Consider the following 19,880-nt stretch of genomic DNA (forward strand, 5'->3'; position numbering starts at 1 on the left):
GTTTCCTTCCTGTGTTTGACAAGGACTTCTGTTTCTCCTCCTCCTTTATTACATCCCTTTCATTTCCTGTTTGTTGGGAATAACGAGGTGAGCCAGGGGACATGGCAGACTCGCCGGTGAATGTTGCAGTAATGGCGCAGACACCAAGAGCTGTTCACCCTAATTCTCTCCTGTCAACATTCATTCATTCCACACCAACAGGAAATACTTCATTGCTCTCCTGTCATTGTGGTTTGCACTGTGATTGTGGTTTCTTTTCTTGTGGATTATGAAGTTTATTTAGAACTGGAAAGGATCGTAATATTTGGAGGAAGGAATGACTCCTCACCTCAGGCATAAGTGCCAGACACATTATTCGGAGAATGTGAGCCCAATCCCACAGATCCTACCGAGGGGGCAGAAAGCCTGTTAGCTGGGCCACTCTCAATTTGTCTCCGAATGTCAGACTTTTCAAAGAGCAGAAATGGGAAATGAGGAATATGGGGCAGACCGAGAGTCCGAGAATGTGAAAGAGGGTCAGGTACATTCACAGAGAAAGAAAGAAAGATGGAGACGCATATTGAGGGAGATACTGAAAGGACCAATTCTCCAATCGACATGGCTGCTGACTGACAGAAACAACTAGGAATAAAAAGGTAACTATTTAGCACAGCCTTTCACCAGCTCCGGGTAACGGAAGGATTCTTACAGCCAACAAAGTCATTTTGAATTTTCAACATTGACGGTTGTAAGCTAATGAAAGATTTTGGTAAATATCCTGACTGGGAAAACTGATCATTTTACCAAAAATATCATACAGAAATGTCGAAGTAACCTCGCTCTGCCGATATGAACCATTAACTCTGTTTCTCTCCACTGTCCTACTGAGTTTTTCTATCAAATCTTGGTTTTGGTTCAGATTTCAAACATCTGCAGTTCTTTGTTTCATGTTATTCTTAACAACGTTTGAGACAAAACCAATGACCTGACGGCTTCAGAAACTCGGTCAGAAATACTGTTAGCAAGATATCTTTGCAGAACACATCGCCCATTCCCTGACCAGGAATCCCCCTTTCCCCTTCAGAGAGTGCACCAACTCCTAACAGTGAGATTAAAAGGGAAGGGGGCAGAAACTGTCGCATTTATTCTCAATGAAACCACTTATACATTTCATTTTGGATCATTTTCGCTGCACATTAGTTTCTCGGTGTCTTTGAGGTTTTTCTTAACACAGTCGGAAAATACCATTCGGCCCATCGTGCAGTATGGATCATCAGATAGTCATCTGTTCTCGATCCAGAGTCCAGTTTTGATACGATACCTTGTGTGTTCTGATGTTTTCAACGCAAAATTCAGAAAAGATTATCCCTGTGATCTTAAACGAGACAACAATGGGAGGGAGTTATACACCATCAGACTGAAGTGAAATCCCCTCGAGCAACCCATTCACATTTTCACCCATAGAGTGAGTCACAGACACACATGCCCGGAGGTGGGGGGGGGGTGGGTGGAGGAGGGCAGAGGTTTCGGGATTATACCAGCTCCTTGTGCTTCAGTACAGCTCTCCACCTACTTCAGACTCCACCCACACAATCCCCACCCCTCCCACACACAGGTTTCTCCGACAAAAGGCAGCTTTAGGTGTAACTAAAGCCAGTTTTACAGACAATGAGAGACGTTGCGATGAGCTGGAATTTAAAATGGACAATTGCCTCACATGCAACTTTCAAATTTGAAAACACACTGATCCAAAGTCTGCAGCTCCTCAAAATTTGTCGCACATTGGGGTACAATACTCCCAAATTCAAGACCCACTGATCCAATCCCTGCAGTACATTGTACACAAATCAGGAAGGATCCGAACCACCAAAAGTCAGAGCCATTATCGATGATGTCAGTGTCCCAACGGCAGCCGGAGGTCCGACAGGGAGTCGATATGAAATGGAAACATGGACATCGGGGGAAACAGTATTCACAAGGTGAACAATCAGTAAAAATAATTATCGTCACTGTTTCCCATCGGATGTCCCACTCCGTGAAGCAATGTCTTTCAATGCCCAAGGAAACATATTTACCCTCAGGGACCTGCTTCAGGGTCGCCTGCGCCTCTGCTGGAAGTTGCCAACATTTTATTCACAGTCACTCCGGGATTTTTTGATTCACTCCAGTGAAATATCTTTTCATACCTTGCGTCATGGCCTCTTCCAGTCAAGATCCTGAACCAGTCCAGTGAGAAACCTCTGTTGGTTTGAATCCAGGGATGGAGAATCAGACGAGATGAACAGCGCCTTTTATTGATGGAACCCCTTCACTTCAATCTCACGCCTCAAAACGGGTCTCTGCCCGAGTCAACCTGTTCTGTACATTCCTGCATGACACCAACTGACCAACATCAGATTACCACAGCTCCGCTTTCTTTACTTTGAAACCCAAGGCGATAATATGTTGCGTTTGTAAAATTGAAGAGAGAAACTTTGTTGTCGAAGGTGGTTATGAAGGGAAGGACAGGCACAAGGGTGTGTACAATTCAGGTCGCTTTGGATACTGTCAGCATTACCGGGGGCCCGTGCCGAGGAGTCAAAGTTTGTATGGTCCAGACATGGATACAGTTCCCATTCAGAGAATGAAGGTTTAATTCTCTTCATGTGAATTGTCTGAATGAAAACCCATTCCCCGTCCCACACAGAAGACAGACCGGGATCCCTCCAGAATCAGCCCAGTGATTACTTGAACCATGTAGAAGGACAATGACAGCGGACAGATACGATAGTGACCCCTTCAAATCTCCCTCCAATCATCTCACCTTCCTGAGTTGGGAATATGTTGGTGTTCCTTCAGTGTCTCTGGGTGTAAATCCAGGAAATCCCGCGCTTGCAGCATAATGGCTGTACCTCCGTGTGAAGGAGTTCAATGGTTCACAAAAGCAACTCATCTCCTCCATCTCTGGGGGATTTAGGGATGGACAGCGAGTCCTATTCCATTGAGTGATATCTTTATCCTAGGAATACGTTTCTAACAGTGGTAGGTTCCAATTGGACACCTGCAGGAGATCGGTAGTAAGTTGGGAAGTGGAGCAGGGAAGTGAAATTGACGTGAATGACAATGAGGACTGGGAGGCATGAGGCAGGAAGTGAGTCTGGATCTGGTGGTGCAAGGCTCAGTGTCGCTGCTAATGGGTCAGCCTTTACTGCAAACTGTTTACATTGGATCACACACCATTCCTGGGCAATTCATGGCAATGACACTGTTCCTCTTCGTGTGAGATTACCTCTGTGTGTATTAAAGCCGTCAATACATCCCAAGAGAATGGGATTGAAGAATGTTCAATCGTGAGATGTCTGGTTTTGCAAAAGTGGGGTTTGATTGCAAATCACACTGAGTAATATTGATACAGAAATGTATTTCCGAGTTACTGTGGTCATGTGGTTAAGGAACTGCACATATGGCCGTCCCTTAGTTATTCCAAACCCCTCCTTGGTAAGCAGCTGACCATAGGGCTCCAATCCCAGCTGCACCCACTTGTTGTATTGAAGGCCCGTAGGTTCACCTTTTATTAAGTGTCGTGTTACTGATGAAGGGACTCAGCATCCTGTTTGAGTTCGAGCCTGTTATGGTTTGGTAAACCCATTCCTTTTTCCTGGTTTAGTTCCAGCAGTGCGTGTTGTCCTTCCTCACCAATACACCAACCTGGAGTTTCTTGCTGCTGTTCCAAAAGCACTCCTTCTTCTCCTCCACTTTTATTCTCTCTCCTTCATTCCAAGTTTGGTGGGAAAAACGAGGTGAGGCAGGAGACACAGCAGAAAGGCCGTGGGATGTTGTGGTTATGGCACAGAAACCACGAGTCGATCACCCTCATTCTCTGCTGTCGCCATTCATTCATTGTACAGCATCAGTAATGCTTCCATGGTGTCGTTTTTTTTCTATTTGATAAGGAATGCAACTTTAACTTCGGAAGGGTTACAGTATTTTGAGAAATAAATGGCTCCTTATATCACATCCAAGTGGCAGACGTATTATCCGTAGAATGTGAGCCAAGTTTTCCAGTCTCCTGCCAGGTTCCAGAAAACCTCTCAGCAGCTCCATTCTCAAACTATCCCTGAACGTCAGGCTTTTCATAGAGTAGGAATGCGAAATGAGGGATTTTGGCAAATAAAGGGTCAAAGAATATGAAAAAGGGTGAGGGACATACACAGAGATTAAGACAGAAAATTAGAGACTCATCTTGAGGGAGACCCTGAAAGAATCATATCTCGGGTCGACATGGCTGCTAACTGGCTAAAAAACAAGATTTTGATAACTATCCTAATTCGACAGATAAAACTGACCATTATCCCAGCATTGTGGTCAAGAAATGAAGAACTAATCTGGTCCTGTCGTTGTGAATCATTGTCTCGGTTTCTCCCCACAGATGTTGTCAGGACTATTCAGTTTGCACGTCAATTCTTGTTTTTGGTTCAGATTTCCAACATCTGCACCTCTTGGTTTTCTGTTAAACTTTAATACGGTTGGCACAAAACCGATGTCCTGCCAGCTTTGGAAAAGTGGTCAGAAATATTCTTCCCACGATGTGTGTGCAGAACAAAGCACGCATTCCTTGACCGGGAATAGAACCAGTGTCACGGCGGTGAGAGCGCCAAATGCTGGTTACTAGACCACAAGGGAAGGCAGAAGGCGCCCTTGCATTTATTCAGAATGAAAACACTTTTGCCTTTTCATTTCTGATCAGTCTTGCTGCAGATTAGATCCTCCTTGCCTTCGAGCTTCCACAGAGTGGGAAGAGATCGTTCGGACCATCGTGCATTGCAGCTCATCAGGCATCCATGTATTCCAGTCCCAGATTCCAGTTTTGGCTCAAAATGTTATGTGTCCTGATGTTTCCAGAGCAAATATCAACGCGATTCTCACTGTGAATTTAAACGACACGTCGATGGGACTGAGGTTTGACATGGTCACACTGTGTTGGAACCACCTTGAGGACCTGAACCTCATTTTCACCCACAGAGGGAGACACACAGAAACATATCCCGGGAGGAACAGATGTCTCAGGATCATACCAGCTCCTTGTGCTTCACTTCCGCTCTCTGGTCCACACAACAGCTTCTCTGACAAAGGCAGCTTTAGGTGGAACACTCGCCAGTTTGACAGGCAATGAGAGATGTGGAGCAGAGCTGGAATTTAAAATGGACAAGAGACCTAAATGCAAGTTTTAAATTCGAAACCACACTGATCCAAACCATTCAGATCCTCTGAACCTGACAAAACAGGACCAGCCATACACCTGTCTGACATTGAGCTGTAATGGACCCAAAAGCAACATTCCATTTGAATTCACACTGATCCTATCCCTGCAGCTCGAAAGAACCGAAGGAAATAGCAACTGACAACATGCAATTGGCTGAACTAACACGTTACACTCGAGACATGTGGGATGTAAACCTACAATCGTCTGATACAAAGTCAGATGTTTGATCTATTGCTTCACTAGCCGGATGCACACACACACACACGCTGGACACCTTTCCATATGTGATGTAAACATGGAGATCTGGGAAATAACATTCATAAGGTGATCAACCAGCAAAGATAATCCACTTTGTGTAACAGGGCCTTTCAATGGCAAAGCAAATACATTTGTCCTCAGGTACCTGCTTCTGTGTCGCCTGTTCTTCTGCTGGACGTCTCCAGCATTTTATTCACAGTCACTACGCTGTCTTATGATGCACTCCACTGAAATGTACTTTCATACTGGGATTTAGTGTCACTTCCAGTCAAGACCCTGAACAAATTCAGCGAGAAACCTCTGGTCATTTCCAACATGGAATTTGGAATCAGACGATTTGAACGAAGGATTCATTGGGGCCGCCCCATCACCGCAGATCAACGCCTCAAAACGAGCCGCTGTTAGTATCAAACTGTTCTGTACCTTCCTGCAGTAAATTAGGTTAGCACAGCTCCGCTTTCTTCACATTGAAACCAGGGCGGCAATATGAATTGTTTGGAAACTTAGAGAGAGAAACATTGCTGCTGAAGAAGATGATGACGTGAAGATCATACACAGAGTCTGGACAGATCAGGTCACAAGTGTTACTGTCAGCTTCAGTAGGGTCACTGGTTCGGAGTCTGAGTTTGTCATGCCCAGACCGGGATACAATTCCCAGTCAGGAAATGAAGATTTATTTCTCTTCTTGTGAGTTATCTTATTGAAAGCTAACTCCTGCTTCCTCACAGAACACCGACCCAGACCAACCCAGTGATTGTTTACATCTATCTAGAAGGACAAGAGCAACAGATACATGAGAGAACTGTAACCACAAATCACCCATCTAGGACCACGCTTTTCTGAGTTGGAAATATCTCGCTACTCCTACAGTGCTTTTGGTCTGGATCCTGGAACTCCCTCCCTAACCGTATCATGGCTGTACCTTGAGTTCTTCCAGGGTTCTGTAAAGTAACTCAACATCTCAATCTCTGGAGTAAACAGGGATGGACAGTGATTCCTATCCCAGTGAGTGGCGTCCTAGGCCACGAATGAGTTTTGAACATGGTGGTTAGATTCACTGTCGTGTGGAAACAGGCCCTTCGGCCCAATGCTGTCCCTCCATAGAGTAACCCACGCAGACCCATTTCCTTCTGCCTAATGCAACAAACACTTTCGGCAATTGTGCTTAGAAGGTCTACTCTCAAACTATCTCCGAATGTCAGACTTTTCAAAGAGCAGAAATGGAAAATAAGGGATATGGATAGGCAGAGAGTGGGGGCATGTGGGAGAGAGTGAGGAAGATACACAGAGGAAATGATAGACGAGTAGAGAAACATATTGAGGGAGATACTGAAAATAGAAACTCTCCATTTAAAATGGGTGCTCACTGACAGAAAGGGGAATAAAAAGAACAATTGAAGGCCAGCGTTTCACCAGCTCAAGGCAACGGAATCAGCATTACACCTGGAAAGGTCGGTTGACATTCAGAAAGTTGACATTTCTCGGCTAATATAATATTCTGATTAATATGTTGATTTGCTAAATAAAACTGACAATTACTCTGACATTAAAACAATAAAATGCATAACTGGTCTGGTTCTGTCGATCTGAAACATTAAACCTGTTTCTCTCCACAGATGCTGCCAAGTCTGCCGAGTTTCTCTGTCAATTTCCGTTTCTGATTCAGGTTTCCAGTATTCGCAGTGCTTTGTTTAAAGGTCCTCTGCATTAAGTATGGGACAACACTTGATCAATTGTCAGCTCCATACTTCATTCCCAACTTCGGGAAGGCTGACCCCACGATTAATGGGACGAGGAAAACTCCACTTGCTGCAACAGTGAGAAAACTGAATCCTCACCAGGAGGCGAACAGGGAAAGCAAAAAGAAAAGGCACTGTGTGTTTTCATCAGGAAACCGCTTTTGTCTTTTCTTCTGTGATTATTTTAGCTGCAGATTAGTTTCTCCCTTTCTTCCGATTTTACAGCGTGAAAAAGACCTTTCGGCCCATCTGCAGTGCGGGTCATTGGTCTTCCATCTATTCTAGTCCCAGTTCCCATAATCCAGCGTTTCTGATGTTACCAGGGTGAATCTAAATGGGTTTCTCCCTGTGATCTTAAATGACCCAACAATGGGACTGAAGGTGGACATGGTCACATTATGTTGTATCACCGCCAAGGAACTCCACCTCATATTTACCCACAGATGGAAACAAACAGAGGGCTCAGGATTAGTCCCGTTCCATAGGCTTCACATCCGCCAGTTTCTCCGACCAGCTCACCGCAACTGGTCAAAGAGGTCTGCAGCACAGAAAAGGCCCTTCGGCCCATCAAGTCTGCACCAGTCGAAGACTGACCCCTGACTGCTTCCATCTCGTTTTCCAACGGTTGGCTCGGAGCTTCAACAAAGCCGGGATGGAATTGTTCAACTCATAATGCCTCAACTTTCTCTGGGGATTTCTGTGTGTTTCACTCTGAAAGACAGAGGGTTGGAGATTGCCCCCATTCCCACCCTGTCTGAAATGTCTTGTTTCCCTTCTCCTGTGTTTTGTATGTGAAAGATGAAGACAGGGTGTAATCTCCCTTTTTATTTGTTGACATTACTGAATCGTAACCGGTAGGATTCCAGGCTGTGAGGGGAAAGCCGAATGAATTTCAAGTCCATTGCCTTAAACACGCATCGACGATTCCAGAACCACACTGTCCTCTTCATTTTCCAGGTGTCTCTCATTGTGGAGCTGAGGAAGAGTGAATCATTATCGGGTTGGTTTGAATCCAATCACTTCACAGTTTGTAAAAGCATTAAATTTTGGCCCATGGCGGGTCTGGTTGTATCATCCTGACAGATGGAACGGACATTCATTTCAAACCAACAACAGGAATTGCAAGAGAAACTCAGCAGATCTTACAGCATCTATGCAGAGAAAATCAGAGACAACATTTCAAAACTTCATCAGAACTCGGTAATCTCCCACAGGTCCTGCCAAACCCGTTAGATTCGACAGCAGCTTCTGTTTTTGATTCAGATTCCAAGAATCCACAGTTCTTTACATGAACCATTAAAGCAATGCAGAAACTTCTTTGTGGTTCCTCACACGAAAGGGTTCCGTTTGGAGAACATTTTCCTGACCCCACTCGACACACGAAACTGTGCAGCATCCAAAACAGATGCAGCAAGAACACCCATCACTATCGCCCTGGGGGCTCTTGAACCAGGAACCTTTCATTTAACAGTCGAATGCGCTGAAACTTCTAACCTAACACCTTGCACGATCCTCTAAAGCAGGCTGTGACTGACTTCCCACTTCAGTCTGCCCTTCCCAGAAAGCCAACTGTCCTCTATCAGTTTTACTTTGCCAGAATATAGACTGAGACATTCATTATGGCGACATGGGAACAGTCTGATCCCACCCACTACAGACACACCCATGTCACTGGGAACCAGCTCTCCTCCAACCGGGACCATCTCCCTTCGAGCCTCCCAGTGTCTTGTGGTCCCGAGTTATTTCATTGATCTAGAGTCCAGATGAGATTTGTATTCCTCATGTACAGGAACGAGATTTCTTTCAATGTCTCCGATCAGTTCATGTTGTGTCCTCTTAAAGAAGGGGAAGGTGTCTTGACTGTTTCTGCTCAGCCCGACAGTTCACCCTTCTTCATCCTCCTCTGATTCTATTTCCCAAAGAGTTCCCGAAGATTCACAAAGCCGGAAACTGTGTTATAAGGGTTGCGCCTTTAACATTTGTGCACCTGCCAACTGACAATATTTTCCCAAAATCTCTTCACAATCCTCTGTCTTATACCATGTCCTGGGATGAGAAGTCCCGTTTTGTGGAGAGATTCCCAAGGCTGGTGAGTTTCTCTTTGGAGTAAAGATGGTTAACCGGCAATTTCCTGCAGCTGTTTATAATGATGGGAGTGGGAACCGTGGGCCTGGGCACTTTGACGAGCAGGAGCAAGTGTTCCCACTGACCAGAGGCAGTGAACAGAGGGACTGGGATTAAAGGATTCTAATAAAAAGCAGCACTTCTGGGCAGTACATTCACAGAATACTGCAGGAGCTCGATGGGTCTAGCAGTATCTGTGAAAAGAGAAACAGAAATAACGGTTGGAGTGTGGGATATTTCTGATTAAGAACTCGAGCAGCCTGTGTCTAATCAAATAACTGGCCTGGCCTTGCTGACAGGGGATTTCTGACGTTTGATCGAGAATGCACCGTACAGGAAGATGTTCAAGATGCAGTCGGCAGGATTTGACCCTGCATGGGGAAACATTAATGGATTAATAACCCATCGCCTTAATCACTCTGCCCCGAACACACTTGCGTACAAGTGGCTTAATATTTCTCCTAGAATGGAGAGTTGTAACCTGAAACACCAGTATTTGACTTTTCCTGTCCGCAGCATGACCCCAGTATTCACTGTCACCCTCTCTTGGTTCAGAACGGAGGAGGATGCTGGGAGATCAAGTTGAATGACACCCACATTGATGAGAGGTAAAGGGGATGGGAAGGATCCATTTTCATGTACAGAGAGCTTCATAAACACAGCAGTGCACCGAGTGTCCTTGTGTTTGACTAGCACTTACACTGCCAGCTGAATTACAGCCATTGAAGTGCTCTTGAAGAAGACTCTCCGTTGGCAAATCTAATGTGAAAATTCAGCTCTAATTGGTTCATCAGATGTGAAAATATGACTTTTTTTTCAAATACTCACAGCTGGCAGTAGAGAGTGTAGATCTACCTTCAGGGGTTCATTCTGCTCTGATTTACACCCAGGATAATATGGGACTAGAGGGCCTCATCACAGCGGAAGGGGTCAAACATTGAAGACTCTGATGGGGAGGATATTCTCTCTATGAGAGGGGAGCAAATCAGTGGAATTCTTTCCAACAGAGGGCCCTCAAGGCTGAGATAGACAGACATTTAGTCAATTCACCATCAAGGGCCAGGGAGATAAGGCTGAGAAGGGGAGTTGAGGATTAAACAAATCAGCCCGTGATCTCATTGAAAACTCGCCGACTTGATCGGCGAAAATGCTTCCAACTGCTCTAATATCTTTGCTGTCAGTTGGAAGATGCTAAACCCCACTGTAAACGAAGGAAAGCACAAAGTTTGGAAGAGATGGCTGCAGGCAAACGGAGTCACAATTATTTATTGAAACGAAACTCAAACGGACAATTTCCCAGATTTCTTTGCTAACGTGGGCGGTAGAGTTGACCAAGGGAGCTGTTGATTTGAGTGTTCTTGGATATAAACCAATAAAGGTCAGTGACATTTGTTTTCTGGCAAAATATATGGCCTTTTCTGATGCTCACAATGAAAGAGATGGTTTCCAAGAAAAGACAGAGACTAAGTCACCTGTAAACTAATCGATGGCCAAGATATGACTCGCGATGTTCTATGGGACATATGTGATTTATTGATTATTGTTCTCCAAACTTCCTTCACAATGGAACCGGGAGTGGGAGCGGGGAATTAAACCCACCCATGTTTATTGCCATCTTTTATCACTCACACACTATTTATTTCTTGTACATTTTATTTCACATTGTGGTTACTGCAAGTGGGCTTGTAAACTGCATCTGCTGGTGAGTTCTTTCCTCACTCTTCCTAATCTCTTCCCAAACCCATTCTGCATCCTTATCTCCTGAATGAAGGTAATCTCTAACCATTGTATAAGTGTCACTAAAACCTCTGCATTTCACACGCCTCTGTATGTCATCTCCCAATATTAATTGATACTTTACTGTGCTGCAATTGTGCATAATTTGAGAAAAACAAAATAGAGACTGGTGGACCTGGGTTTCCAACACACATTAGTGCAGCAAAACCGCAGATGACTGCCCACAATCCGATCATGGAAACACGCACCGATCCATCAGGTAACACAGAATAAGTTCAGCACGAGAGGACATGTCAGGATCAGCACCAGAAACACAACAGAAATATTTCTCTGCGCTGCTATGGTGGATGTATTTCTCAATGAGCAATCGGGAGTGACATGTGTTCCATCAGGAGTGACGTCACACCCGGAAGTAACCAGTGTCACAGACGGTCATGTGATCCAAGTTCCAAGTCCCGGAATCCGAGACACTCAGTTCCCTGTGGATAGCTCCAAGGAACAGCCGTCCGTGGAGTTTATGGGTTAGTTGAACTTTATGAATGCAGCTCGCTAGTTGTCGGCCTGTTTCTCCGATATAGTGTTTCATGCAGTCGCTGCGTGGAATCTACACAACCAGGTTTGTACATGATGAGTATTGGGTGTTGTGTTCTGGGGAGTTTTGTCTGAGTGAGGCTGTCGGTTTATGTGTCTGTTGTAACCCAGTGTGTTCAGAGGAGTCTGATTGTCAGTTCCCAGCAATTTATTTTAATAACGGGGAGTATCCTTTTCAAATTGCCTGGTGGCATATCCTCGTTGGGAATTTCGTGTGCCAGATATCTGGGAATGAAATCGGGGGGATATCATTCTTGGCAAAGAAATTGTGTGGCAGTCAGGAATTGTCACGGACCAGCTGTCCCGAGTAGCAATCCGTCCAGACGGCAAGGTTTGGTGAGAACAGCACAATATTAATAGGACAGGGCAAACAGAAGGCATACAGAGAATTTCTAGAAGCAGGACACTCATTTGCGGATTCCATCAATAAACAGATTCATCTGGACCCAGTCTGTAACCCCAAAAACCGGAAGCAGCGGGAATGAAACCAAATCAATTCCAACTGCCCCAGGACAGCAGCGCTTCACAACAGACTCTGCAGCCCTGAGGATGGCACCCAGAAATGTGAGGAAAATGCTGCAAACCATCTTCCCAGCTCCGCCAAACATTCCAACACCAACTGCAGGAGGCACACGGCCTCCACATCTTTCTGCTCCAAAACGCTCCGGTTTTCTGCAGCAGAGTATTGTACCCTGAACCCCCGGGAACAAGGTGAGGATGGCAACCCGTACACGGCCAGGAACGGCAGTGAGAGTGAGGGCAACAGCTGCCATTGTCGTATGGACAGCCACAAACACTCCCTTTGAAAAGGACTTTGTCCATATGAAAGTCTGTACAGCAGTATAACCCGGGGACCAAACAGACTGCGCTGGGGATTCATATTGCGAACAATTTATGGTGGGCACCGTTTTCCCTGAAAGTGAGTGGGGATTGATATTTCATTGCTGATGTGAAACCAGATCCTACACTGAATCTGCCTGCCGGTTTTTGTTGCTGTGGTGTAACGGTGGGCAATCACGGTGTGAAACGTTGTTCTAGCTCTCTGGTTTCCTTCATTCCTGTCCTGGTCAGGGAGGCTGGGGATTGGTCCCCTCCATCAGATGGAGGGACCAGCGCATTGTTGACCCAATTTAATCAAGAATGGAATTGGTCATCTTCACTTCTCATGGTTCATTGTTGTTCTGTTTTGTTGGATGTTACTTGAGCACTTTCTGGGACTTGACAATGCATTAAAGCTGCAGTATGTTTGGAAGCACGGTTTGGAATTGTCTCGCTGCCATTTGTGTGAGCAGTACATGACATAGACGACTCGCACTCCCTCAAAGTCAGCATGCCAGTGTGTCTGGCAATGGGTCCACCTTTTCTCTTATGCTTCTGTTCCTCGCTAAGAGCTGTCAGTTTTTGGACTCGCTCGAGTGCTGAGGGGGTAACACAATTGGTGTGGTTTTTTTTCTTCAGGCCAAACTCCACCCTCCAGGAAAAATAGCCAAACGCGCTGAGGAACAAACACCACGCGTTCCTTTAGCAAATGGTCTATTCAAGCTGGTGTCAGCTTCTGGAGCGTGTCAGAGTTGCCAAGCATGGAAACAGACCCTGCTATCTAACTTGCCACTGCTAAACAAATAACCGAAATTAATCTAACCATATTTGCCAAAATTTATCCCTTATCTCTCCGAACCCTTTCAGATGCCTTTGAAATGTTGTGAGCGCACCAGTCTCTGACACTAAATATGGCAATTCATTCTGTACATACGGAAATGTCTGTGTTCAAAAGAAGTGACCCTCACATCCCCTTTAAATGTTACTGTTCTCACATTAAACCAATGTTATCTCGCTTTGAACTCATGTGCCTTGTGAAAAATTACTCCCTGACTCTTTTCTCTGTCCGTCTGCCTCATGACTTTATAAAATTCTGTAAGGCCATTCCTCAGCCCTGAAGCTCCAGGGAAAACTGTCGAAATCTATTCAGCTTCGTGCTATTGTCCAAACAGTGCAAGCCTTGGAAACCCTTTCAAATATTTTCGAAATTGTTCCACGTTCGTTACTGAATGCGCGATCTGTTCGTGCCTGAAGTGAAGCGATGCTGAAACGCTAGTAATGAGATTTTGGCGCTTTGCGTCTCTGTGGTAGAGTGGTCTAAGGCGCTGGATTTTAGCTCCAGTCTCTATCGAGTCGTGGGTTCGAATCCCACCGCTACCAGCGGTTGCTCCGCGGTAAGCAGTTGAACAGAGCAGAACCTCTGCAGGCCGTCTGCGTTTTCGTTGTTGTGTTTGCCGCTGCTCAGGTCAACTGAGTCTGAAAACAGTCCTTGCTGTCGGACTCTCCTCAACCCCTCTGCTTTCGGACATACGCGCGGCCAGTTTCTGTGTCTCAAATCGTCACTGCATTTGGCTGGAAGCTTGGTGGTTCGAGCCCGCCCTTACCACCGGGCCTCAATTATTTCAGTCCAAGCATTGAGACCAACCATGTCCCGACACTGCAACCACAAGAACTCACCCGAGTCTGCAGCTGGATGTGACCCCAATCTCTCCAAGGCCCCGCTGCCAACAGAAAGCGGCTACTGCAGCTTCAATCAGCGGTTTCCTGCTCAGCCCTGGGACACAGCACATGGAAAATCCTTCCCCAGGAACGGCTCCACTTCACTTTAAATTGGACACGGCTTCAGAGGATTGTTCCTGTTCTTGGAACGTTTCATAAACAAAACTCCTGTCTCGCAAATAAGAAGTGGGAAAAGTTGTTGGCAGGAAGAATAGAGAAAGTGTTGACTGTGAGGACTCTGTCTCGTCAGCAGATGGGATTCCATCTTATGGGCAAGTGGAGACAGCTTTCACTCAGGAACAGAGGTGTGATCAAACATAGTCGGATCGACGTGTCCAAACCAACCCCTACACTGGGTTACAATACTGCAAGTGGAGCAGAGAGCTGGATTTCTTTAAAGGAGGGAAAGGGCCCATCGGGAGGCTTGAACCTACGGCCTTGAGATTAAGCATCTCATGCTCTCGGACTAAAATCGCTGGGCCTGGCTCACGATTGGTGAGTGTGTCATTTCATACTGAGCATATTTCACCCGGCATTGCAATTTACAAGGATCCAGTTCATTCCTCCCAATCACAAATGTCATCATTCACACTTTCCATTTCTCAGCTATTATTCCTTCAGAACATTATTATCTATTTAACACTTGTCTCTGGATTTAAGACTCAATATAAATATTTTCATATTTTTATCCTCATCTTTATGTCTCCGGAGTGATTCCCATTCACTCTGGCAGATGGTAAATGAATTGGGAAATTCCCGAAGGAAACCCAATCATTCCTGTTTGGAGTGTAAGGAATCCCACCTGCTGACGAGACAGAGTCCTCACAGTCAACACTTTCTCTAGTCTTCCTGCCAACAACTTTTCCCACTTCTTATTTGCGAGACAGGAGTTTTGTTTATGAAACGTTCCAAGAACAGGAACAATCCTCTGAAGCCGTGTCCAATTTAAAGTGGAATGGTTGTCCCTTTCACACGGGAAGAGCCGTTCCTGGGGAAGGATTTTCCATGTGCTGTGTCCCAGGGCTGAGCAGGAAGCCGCTGATTGAAGCTGCAGAAGCCGCTTTCTGTTGGCAGCGGGGCCTTGGAGAGATTGGGGCCACATCCAGCTGCAGACTCGGGTGAGTTCTCGTGGTTGCAGTGTCGGGACATGGTTGGTCTCAATGCTTGAACTGAAATAATTGAGGCTCAGTGCGAAGGGAGGGCTCGAACCACCGAACTTTCAGACAAACGCGCTGACTATTTGAGACACAGAAACTGGCCACGCATATTTCCGAAAGCAGAGGGGTTGAGGAGGCTTCGACTGCAAGGACCCACACTGTTTTCAGAGTCAGTCTGGATCAGAGGCCTGAGCAGCTGCAAACACAACAACGAAAACGCATACGGCCTGCTATGTTCAACTGTCAGCAGTAGAACACTAGTTATCGTGGTAGCGGTGGGATTCGAACCCACGACTCGATAGAGACTAGAGCTTAAATCCAGCGCCTTAGACCACTCGGGCACGCCACCTTACAGGGCCAGAGTGTCAAAATTGTCATTACTAGTGTTTCAGCATCGCTTCACTTCAGTCACGAACATTTCGCGCATTCAAAAACGAACGTGATGCAATTTCGAAAGTATTTGAAAGGGTTTCCAAGGTTTGCACTGTTTGGACAATAGCACGAAGCTGAATTGGCTTCGACAGTTTTCCCTGGAGCTTCAGGGCTGAGGAATGGCCTTACAGAATTTTATAAAGACATGAGACAGACGGACAGAGAAAAGAGTCAGGGAGTAATTTTTCACAAGGCACATGAGTTCAAAGCGAGATAACATTGGTTTAATGTGAGAACAGTAACATTTAAAGGGGATTTGAGGGACACTTGTTTTGAACACCGACACTTCCGTGTGTACAGAATGAATTGTCATATTTAGGGGCAGAGACTGGTGCGCTCACAACATTTCAAAGGCATCTAAAAGGGTTCGGAGAGATAAGGGACACATTTTGGCAAATATTGGTTAGATTAATTTCGGTTATCTGTTTAGCAGTGGCAAGTTAGATCGCAGGGTCTGTTTCCGTGCTTGGCAACTCTGAGACGCTCCAGAAGCTGACACCAGCTTGAACAGACCATTTGCTAAAAACTCGTACTGTTTGTTACTCAGCGCGTTGGGCTATTTTTCCTGGAGGGTGGAGTTTAGACTGAAGAAAATTACCACACAAATTGTGTTACCCCCTCAGCACTCCAGCGAATCCAAAAACTGACAGCTCTTAGCGTGGAACAGAAAAGGCGGAACCATTCCCAGACGCACTGGCATGCTGACTTTGAGGGAGTGCGAGTCGTCTATGTCATGTACTGCTCACACAAATGGCAGCGAGACAATTCCAAACCGTGCTTCCAAACAGACTGGCGCTTTAATGCATTGTCAAGTCCCAGAAAGTGATCAAGTAACATCCAACAAAACAGAACAACAATGAACCATGAGAAGTGAAGATGACCAATTCCATTCTTGATTAAATTGGGTCAACAATGCGCTGGTCCCTCCATCTGATGGAGAGGACCAATCCCCAGCCTCCCTGACCAGGACAGTAATGAAGGAAACCAGAGAGCTAGAACAACGTTTCACACCGTGATAGCCCACCGTTTCACCACAGCAACTGATGCCCGAGCCCGATTCTACCATTTAAGGGTGCGCTACTCTCATTCTCCCATTTACTGTTGCCATGCACCAATTCTCTAATTTAGCTCCACTGTGCTCCAGCTCTCTCATTTACAGATGGCCCGCACCAATTCTCCAATTCAGTGTTGGTTAGCACCATTCCCCTCAATTCCTGAAGCCCACTCAGTGTTGCCTCACTCGAATCCCCATACTGACTGATGCCCTCGCCCAATTTAGGGGTGCGGTACACTAAGTCTCCCAAAAGATATTGTCCTGCCTCAATTCTCCCATTTAGTGCAACACAGAATAACTCACCCATTTAGTGCTGAACTGCACTAATTCACCCAGTATCTGATGCCCCGTTGCAAATTCTCACATTTCGATAAGTCCTTTCCCAATTGTTTCCATTTTGTAGTTCCTTCCAATGATTCTCCAATTTCGTGGAGAACTGCCAGGATTCTTAAATCCTGGCAGTGGGGGAGGGGGGGGGGGGGGGAAGCAGCCAAGAGGATCCCAGGGACTGGGTGGGGCAGAGGGGGAATCCTTTGTCTTTACTACCATCATTCCCAAACTGCCCTTCCAACAAGACACATAGTCTGCCTCCTCTAGAATAAAAGGTTGTTTTTCATTCACATACAGATCTAAATACTGACAGACCCAATCCTCGTACTTTGGCCAGAAGACAGCCGGACGAAGGATTGGTTCTTTGGTCCATAATAAACAACAATATTTCATCATTTTCTTTTTATCTTTTTCCCTTGTACAAGTCTTACTTGTCCATTTCCTTAACATCCTCCCCAACGGACTTTCTGAAGGAATGTTAGCAGGGACTTTTTCTTCCTTTACTTCGTCGCAGTTTGACATACTCTCCCTACCCCCCCCCCCATTTCTCAGGACCCTCGCCAGTCTCTCAGCGATTAAATACCCCTTTTCCCGGTCACCAAGGCAATACTTAAAAGCCAGTTTTCTTACCTTGGTCTGTGCACAGAGTTGCCTGGCCCCTTTTTTCTGTATTTTCCATCGACCTCCTTTCACTGTCTGATTCAGATGTCTCTCTTGCAGGATTCGTACCAGTCGCCCAAGGGAGCGGACCAAACTGGGACACGAGACCGCTCCTCAATCGGGAACAGGACGTGTCGTCCCAGTGTCCAGGGCCAGCCACTCCCCCGGCGATGGAAGAATATCCCAGACAGGCCCCCAATTGTGGGAAATAGAACCCACTCACTTCAATAATTTCAGTCCGAGACAAGATCTGAAGCAGCAGTATCGTTTATTATAGCGTGGCACCTATAAGATAGGCACACCGAGCTTAACGAGTACACAACTTATATACAATTCAATTCTCTTTCCCTCCTCCCACTATTCTAAACCTGGCGCCCATTACTGTTGTTTATCTCTTGCCTTATCCGACCTTGTACATAACAAAGTATAAGTCTTGTTTGGCCATTTCACCACATCCTGCTGTGGTCCATCGTTAGTGTATCCTCTTCCACTACCATCTCCTTCCTTACATTGTTAAAGTAACATTTCCTCCCATTCTTTATCCACACTCAACCTTATGACCTCTTGATTGTGGTTTTATTATGTTTTTTGCAGAACTGGGAAACAGATGTTTATAACTGTTTGTCCAATATTAACCTACACCCCCCTCACCTTCCTCTTTCAGGATACAACCTTGTGATTTTTTACAGATAACAACATTTATAATGACTCCCCACACTCTGATCCACCAGACACCACATGGAATGGTGTCAGACCCAAACAGGTGAATGGTCACATTGACGGGACTGAGTCCCAATGGAACAGGGATCACCATAAGATGGAACATCATGATGAAGGGATTCCCTCCCAAAGTCTGCTCCACCTTTCAGTCAGACCATGTCTGCTCTGATCATTCTCAACCCAACTTTCCTTCCCCGATCCCCCATAAGACCCTGTTTCTCCAGGGACCCACCTCCTGGGGGCGGGGCCCAAGCGGGACCGCGGTCCCTATTGGTCGGCATCATTGGGTCGACGGGGCCCTTACCCAATCGGAGCCGGGGGCTGAGCTGTGTCCCGCCCTGAGGTGTCTCGAGGCGCCGCCGTTTAACCGACACTGCGCGAGGGAAGGGAGGGGCGGGTCTTGCGCATGCGTACCATTTCAAACCGGGAGGGGCGGGAAGGCGGTTGGTCCGTCTTCTCTTCTCCGGGGTTTCGGCTGCGCTGGACTCAGGAGGTTGGGTTTAAACCAACATCTTCCCCCCTGACGGCGTGAAGATCAACAAACTGTTAATGTTGAGTTATAGAGTCTGGGGGAGGTAACACCAAACAGCTGGAAACACACAGCAGCATCCTCCGAGGAGCAGGGAAATCCTGAGGGAGGCCTTTTGCCCGAAATGTTCCTTTCCGTGATCCGCGGATGGTGCCTGAGCTGCTGGGCGTTTCCAGCGCCATCCTGATCCTTCCTCACACCTGCCTTTGGCCCCACCCCTCTCTGCTGTCCGGACTCCCGATTGGCGGACACCACGGCGATCGACAGTCTAAGTGACCAATCGGAGCCGGGGAGAGTGATAACTCCGCCCTGAAGGGTCGTGCGCAGGCTCGAGGTGTCGCCGTTGAACTGAGTCTGCGCGGAGGTGAACTGCACACGCGCAGTTTGACCCCGGAAGTGGCGGTGTCTTTTCCTCTTTGTGGCTTCACCCACAATGGACAGTGAGACTGCAGAGGTTCAAGAAGATCATCCACACCTTTTGAATTTGGCAACTAGGAATGAGCAATTAATGCTGGCCCAGGCAGCGATGCCCGATTCACATGACTGGAAAAAACAGAGACAAACTCAATTGGGAATTGTAATTTATTGCTCTTGATGTCATGGAAGGCACTGATTGAGTTCTGATGGGATGTTCTGAGGCTTCTCATTGTCATCGATGTCATTCAGGGTCTGGGAACATTCCACCTGCTGCTTGTCTTCAGTTCAGTTTACTGGAACAGAAAATCCCTTATTTTACAGTTATATCTGTGTCAGAAATACCGTTATTAATAAACTGTGCTTCTTGTTCTTT

At 46.2% G+C, this 19,880-nt stretch overlaps 1 non-coding gene across 1 annotated transcript; it reads right to left on the reverse strand.

Annotated features, from left to right (window-relative positions):
• Positions 1 to 15,632: 15,632 nt before the first annotated feature.
• Positions 15,633 to 15,714, reverse strand: trnal-uaa (transfer RNA leucine (anticodon UAA)). Its single transcript has one exon. It is a non-coding gene; the product is annotated as a tRNA-Leu (tRNA).
• Between the last annotated feature and the right edge of the window lie 4,166 nt (positions 15,715 to 19,880).

Source organism: Chiloscyllium punctatum, chromosome 23 (genome assembly GCF_047496795.1).
Source record: "Chiloscyllium punctatum isolate Juve2018m chromosome 23, sChiPun1.3, whole genome shotgun sequence".
Classification (NCBI taxonomy): Eukaryota; Metazoa; Chordata; class Chondrichthyes; order Orectolobiformes; family Hemiscylliidae; genus Chiloscyllium; species Chiloscyllium punctatum.